The sequence below is a fragment of the Podarcis bocagei genome (genome assembly GCF_964188305.1).
Source record: "Podarcis bocagei genome assembly, chromosome: 5".
Classification (NCBI taxonomy): domain Eukaryota; kingdom Metazoa; phylum Chordata; class Lepidosauria; order Squamata; family Lacertidae; genus Podarcis; species Podarcis bocagei.
The window spans coordinates 5,940,635-5,947,781 of NC_138129.1; positions in this window are offsets into that span (position 1 = coordinate 5,940,635).

The following is a 7,147-nucleotide window of genomic DNA, read 5'->3' on the forward strand; positions in this document are numbered from 1 at the left end:
CTCTGGAGCAGCAGAAAACAACCTTTCTCCCTCCTCTATGTGACATCCTTTTATATATTTGAACATGGCTATCATATCACCCCTTAACCTCCTCTTCTCCAGGCTAAACATGCCCAGCTCCCTTAGCCGTTCCTCATAAGGCATCATTTCCAGGCCTTTGACCATTTTCCAGCAGCTGGTGTTCAGAAGCATTGCCAGCTGTGGAGGCGGCGCATGTCCTGGCTGTTCCAGGTTAAGAAGGGCCCGCTGGGCGCCTCCAAATCTTGGCACCGAGAATACTCCTTCCCACCAACCCACAAGCTCCCCCATCACCACACAGGAACACTTCGTTCATTTCGAGTAGGTAAAGAACAGATCATCCAAGGTCACGGTCACATTTTTTAATTATTATTCATCACGGAGAAGGAGAACAAGGGGAGAAAGAACAAACCCGGTTGCTGGGCACGCCAAATGCTTTATTGATCCTTGAAAACTCGAGGGCAAAATATACCCAAAGCAACCAGTACACAAAAGAACAGCACGAGAGACAAGGAGAGGGATTTGGCAGGGCCAGTGCTGAGCCAAAGAGTGCATCGTCCAGAATCTCATCACACCATGCATGCAGAAAGAGCTCATTTCCCCCATTCAACCCGTCTCATAGCTTCCCTGCAAAAATTTGAGTTTATTTTTACCCAGGGTTAAAAGTTGTTTCAGCATTCCCAGTAATGTATGCTGTCAGGAGCAGGCAGGGGGTGGTGGGAGGGCTGGAATATTTAAGTGGGGAAAAGCAAAACGATTACTAATTTTGTTGTCTTAGAACGAATCAGCAATAACTAGAGATTAGGGCTTTTGTGAGGTCCTCGCTGAGGCTCAATTTCAAATGTGAAACCGGAAGCGTGTTTTGCCCTGTGAAATGTGAATCCTGTCGTTTTGTTGAATGCGTGAGGTTTATGTGAAACTTTGTTGTATGTCAAAGTAGAATTCAGGTTTCTCAGCTGCGCTAGCCTAAGAAAAAAAACACTTATTTAATTTACACACAAAACTAACCTGCCCTCGGGTGTAATGATGGGCTTATGCTGAGAGATGACTTTTTAAAAGGATTAGGCAAATTTAACTGTGAAGTGGGGGAGGTTTGTTAACAGTGAGAAAAGAAGTATCCATGTTACTGGTGATTTGCCTCTGAATACCAGGTCCTGGGGGGTGAACAAACAGGGGAGGCAGTGCCCAAATATACAGAGTTTCTCCCCCTCTAAGAAGCAGTCAGGTTTAGCTGCCAGGCACAAAGGGCAAGATGCACATTCAGAATCTCAGCACGGACAATGGGGCAGCATCCTGCACCACACCTGAGGACAACAGCCTGGCTTAAGGGATGCAGGACCACACACAGCTCTGCTCTCCAAAATGACACCTTCGCTGCTCCCCATCCTTCCACATCTGTGCCCTGAGGTGACCAGCTCACTCTCGCTATGGGTAGGACCAGCCTTAGGGGTTGTCAGTCCTCCCGGTTCAAAGAGGATGGATGATTTAAAGGAGAACAGCTGGCCGTTGCCTGGAGCCAAGAGGCTGTGCAGACAGCTGAGAAGAAAGGAAGGATGTGGCTGATTTGCAGAAGGCCAAACATTACCCAGTTGGCTAAGGAGAGGGAACCTGCATAGGTGCCGACTCCATGGGGCTTGAGGGGGCCCGAGCCCCCTCAAAAATTCGTTTGGGGGGGCTCTGCCCCCCCAATAATCTCCGGCGCCCCTCCAGCAGAGCGCCATCGCCGCCCCTCCCCCAGCCCAAAATGCACAGGGTCGGGCTGTATGCCTCCTGCCCTCCCTCCCGAGCAAAAGCTCCACCTAATTTCCTTCGGAGCTGATTAATAGGCGCAGTACGCTCTCCCCTATTCGCTCACGAGGAGGCGGCGCCACTTTATTTGCATATTCATGAGCTTATTTATTATTCATGAGCTTTCCCGGGCCCCCCCAATATTTTTTATAAGTCCGCGTCCCTGGGAACCTGAAAGGTAGCTTGACTGAATCTGTGGTTATTAGGTAGGTGGGGGTCATTTGAGGGGCCATGGACTTTACCTGCTTGGGTGAAGGTCACGGGTGTCATGGAGCAATGAACTGGAAGGGGGGAACACCGCAGGGAATGTAAAACAGCTGGAACGTTGTTGGCTGTTGAGTAGCTGGTCTTGACGGACAGCAGTCACCTGGGCTCCTCATTCCAGCTGGGATTCCTGCGCCAAACGTTCCATGCTGTAGGTATGGTTAGTGAATCTTCTAAGTTGATACTAGAGCTGGAGGCCATTTGAAGCTTTGGCTTGGCCTTTTAGTCCCCTTTTAGCTCTACAGTTCTATCCTTCGCCTCGAACCTGAACTTGTGTGCAGCAGGTTAGAATTTCTATTCACCCGGATTTTACTATTCACCCCTAGTATGGATGACACTGAATTTAGGGGAATGGTTTGGCTCACCAAGTCACTTCAAAATGATCAACGCTATTTAATTGTTTAAGGGTCGTTGTTATTAATGACCATAAAATTACGCTCTGAAGCCAAATGTTCAACTCGGGCAATTTTCAGATTTGAACCCTGGTGAATTCTGAATTTGGGGGGCATTTGGCTCAGGAGAGGTACAAGTGTGCTTGGCTGAGACCCGCTGAGCTTTCACAATGTAACAGAACCTCAGACCATTGTCTGGGCATGTAATATCAACGGACATGGACATAGAATGCAAGTCATTGCTTGATGCTACAGTCAAGAACCGAGGACATCCTCAGGCTTGCTAGACATTTCTCTTTCACCCAGAACTCTGGATCTGCAATAACTACACAGGAACATACGAAACTGCCTGATCCCAAATCGGATCACTTGCCCATCTAGCTGTGTCCTGAGGAACCTGTGTGGACAACACACCTCTTTGCTTGCACACGTTTGAGTCCATGTGTTAACACTGTGCATTTTCATGCACACCATTAAAAACCTTTGGTGCACCCCTGCAAGAGGGGGGGGGGAGTATATCTAAAGCAGTAATGTCCAAACTTGGCCCTCCAGCTTTTTGGGGACTACAGTTCCCACCATCCCTGACCACTGGTCCTGTTAGCTAGGGATAATGGGAGTTTGGCCATCACTGATCGAAAGAGTGTTAAGGTTCCAAGTAGTTGAGGGGAAAGAAGTCATTTTTGTATCGTTAATTGCTTGTGCATAAATGAAAAGGGTAAGGACATAATTTTTAATTGGGGGGGCAGCTTGTTAGTATTGAAAATATACATGCTGTGGAGAAACACAAGAGTCTTTATCTATTATCATTAGCTGTGTTACTTTTATAGTTGTTAGCCGCTCTGAGCCTGGCTTTGGCTGGGGAGGGCAGGATATAAATAAAATATTATTATTATTATTAATCCTTGATGTTTTGTTGCTTAATTTTTTGGGGGGTGTTATTGGGTTGTTGTTTTTATTTTGATTATATATATTGTGGTTTTTATTTTGATCCTTTCTGTGAACAGCCCTGAGACCTCTGGGTACAGGGCAGTATATTATTATTATTATTATTATTATTATTATTATTATTATTATTAACAATAATTTGTTTGAAGCCACCCAGAGTGGCTGAGGTGACCCAGTCAAATGGGCAGGGTATAAGAAATATATTTTTTAAAAAAAAATATAATTAATCAGACTGCATGCAAAGACCGCTTGTTAATGGCAGTTTACCAGCAAAGAAGCATCTTCTAGAGTACCTTTCATTGTTCCTGAGTGCGGGCAACCTAATACAGGCAGCCTGGGCTCTTGAATCGTGCCTGTCCCTCACAGCCAAAGAAAGCGGACTGAACAGCACCTGCAAATACGATGGTGGAATATCAAAGCCCAAGCGGCTGCTGAGCCAACAAATTGCGGGTTACCTCGGGATCACTTCAACAATGGGGCAAAATTGTTATTTTGCTGCGCCTTATATTCCTCATGGCGAAGGGTCAGAGCCGCAATTTAGCTTGAATAGAAGCGGGCCGGATTTGAGGCTCTCCGGGCAATGCTCCCCATTATGCCAGGTGAATAGACGGCCTAATTCAGGGGGCAGCCAATAGGTGGCTGTGGAATAACAATGGGGAAAGGCGGGGACGAATGGGAAAGAGGAGATTGATGGCGCTTCCCTTTGTTAGGAGGTTTTTATCTTGTGAAAAGACCGCTTTGGCGCTGATGAGGGTGACCTCCACGCAAGTAAGAGATCCTGGCTCCTCCACTAAAACAGCACATTTCTCTTGCAAATAGGGAAGTCGGAGAGAGTGAAGTAGTATTATTAGAGGTGTGAGCCCCTGACAGTCCTGGGTCCCGTCTTGCCCTGATCCAGGAAGAGAGAGCGACTCCAGTGAAGCTTGCATAGGCAGATCTGCCACCCAAGACCCTTTGTAGGGGCTGGATAATATCTCAGTCGACGGGGGTGGAGAGGGACATCTGGCCATCGGGCCATAAGTGGCACTCAGGGACTGGCACACAAGTAGAACTGGAACTGCCCTGCTTCTCCTAACAAAGCGCAGGGAGGTATTCTCCTCCTTTCTAGTCTGATGCTTCAGTTGTGGGGTCTCAGGAGGGTGGGCATCTGTACCTTGGCTTGATGTGGAATGTGTGACCCCTCAATTCTCCTTTGATTCACCCTCCTACGTGCAGCGTTCTCCTCCAACTACTGCTGCTCCTCCTGGATTGCACCCTTTTTGTTGTTGTTTAGTCGTTTCGTCGTGTCCGACTCTTCATGACCCCCTGGACCAGAGCATGCCAGGCACTCCTGTCTTCCACCGCCTCCCGCAGTTTGGTCAAACTCATGCTGGTAGCTTTGAGAACACTGTCCCACCATCTCGTCCTCTGTCGTCCCCTTCTCCTTGTGCCCTCCATCTTTCCCAACATCAGGGTCTTTTCCAGGGAGTCTTCTCTTCTCATGAGGTGGCCAAAGTCTTGGAGCCTCAGCTTCACGGTCTGTCCTTCCAGTGAGCACTCAGTGCTGATTTCCTTCAGAATGGAGAGGTGTGATCTTCTTGCAGTCCATGGGACTCTCAAGAGTCTCCTCTAGCACCATAATTCAAAAGCATCAATTCTTCAGCGATCAGCTTTCTTTATGGTCCAGCTCTCACTTCCATACATCACTATTGGGAAAACCATAGCTTTAACTATACGGACCTTTGTTGGCAAGGTGATGTCTCTGCTTTTTAAGATGCTGTCTAGGTTTGTCATTGCTTTTCTCCCAAGAATCAGGCATCTTTTAATTTCGTGGCTGCTGTCACCATCTGCAGTGATCATGGAGCCCAAGAAAGTACTCACTGCCTCCATTTCTTCCCCTTCTATTTACCAGGAGGTGATGGGACCAGTGGCCATGATCTTCGTTTGGTACCTGCTAAAAACATTTTCATCTAGACAATCTAAGAAGTACGTTGATACATGCTTTGAACCGTTTTTAGCTCATTGATTTTATCCCTTGAATGTTTAGCAGAGTTGTTCTTACTAAATGATTTTACCAATAACTTACTGGTTTTATTCTGCTTTGAGGGCTCTTGGGTTTGGTTGGTTGGGTTGGGTTTTCTGCAATCAAGCAGGCTATAAATTTTAAGAAATAAATAAGCTAAACCTGGATGCTCCCTGTGCAATCAATGCGGCTCTCCTATATGGATCTTCAGGGCATGGGGAATCTCCCGGTTTGGGGAGGAGAAATTGTGGGGCAGCAGGAATTGGAGGAGAGTGAAGGATGGGCAAGGAGAAACGGAAGGATGCAGAAAGGATTCGCCATCCACATTAAGTTGAGGCAGAGGCATCAGTTCTCCAAAGGATTGAGGGGGCCCTGTGGGACGTGAAACGCAAGAGCAGTCAAGTACAACATTCCTAGAGTGAACATGTTTACACATGGGGAGGAATGTTTGTCCAGCCAGCAGGTAAACTTCCTGTTTTCTTCTGGGCTGGGACAGACTTCCTCTGCATGTGACTAGAAGTGGGCGTGGCCTCACCTGGGCAGGTAACGACAAAAGCACAGGGCAGGGCAGCCATCTCTCTCTCTTTGACTACATGCATCGAAGAAGCAACATCTGCTTAGCCAAAGATGCCCTCTTGTAGCCAAGAGATGACAAAGGGACCGTCTCCTTATGAGATAGTTTTCAGATGTATGTAACTTTTCTAAGCTAAGTCTGCCTTCTGGGATCCGATTGTGAACAGAATGTGAGTAAACTCTTTTTATACTTTTATAGAAGCCTGTGTTGTGTCTTATCTTTTATGAGGGAATAAGGGGAAAATACCAGAACAGTTATTATAGAGGCTTTAGCGAGCCTGAGCTAACGCATCCGCTGTGAGTTTAAAAAGGGGAATATTACTCTGCTAAATTGTGAACTTGTTTACACAAGTTGGAAAGGCCATAATCCAATAATATATCCTCTCCTGCATCCATGAACATTCTCACAGGCCCAATGCGATGTCACACAACATCCTGATGTCACAAGGAGGCAAGGGGTGGAGCCAAAAGCCCTCTGAAAAAAGACATTGGGGGGCTGAAACTGCCTCAGCTCCTAGGAGTTGGCGCCTATGAATCGAGGCAGGGCCAGCCCACCAATGGGGCAATGTGAGGCAGTTGCCTCAGGGCAGCCAGATCCGGACAGCTGTGAGGGGTGGCCTACAAGGAGTGTGCCAGTCGCCTTCTCCTGCCCTTCTGCCACCGCCACGTGCCCACCCTCTGCAGCCAGCTCCTCTCTAGCCTCCTTCTGCCCCCCAGCAGGTGGGCAGGTGTACAGCAGAGGAGCAGGAGTATTGGTTGCAGAAGTGAAGGCGATGCTGGCATGACATTTTCTGTTTGGCTATAGCAGCAAAAAGTCCTGTGCTGGCCCTGGGCCAAGGTATGGGCAGGCCCTAAGGAGAAAGCACTCTGTTTTGCTGCCTGTTGAAGACCTTTTAAGTGGATGTCTCTATCCCAGGCTGCACCTGTCCTGGATTTGAAATGGTTTTTCAGTTTCGAAATTGCATTTTATTGTCTTTGCATATAAAACTGGGGTTTGTCAATTGTTAGAATTGTGAGGGGTGTTGTTTTGTTTCGCCGATGTTCTTGTCGCAATGTTACATCCTTGATGGGAAGCAATTCATAAATGGAATTAAATATATTATGTGTTTGGTTTTTTAATTAAAAACACACCTTTTGAAGAGTACCCTGCTTTGTCCTGAGTACC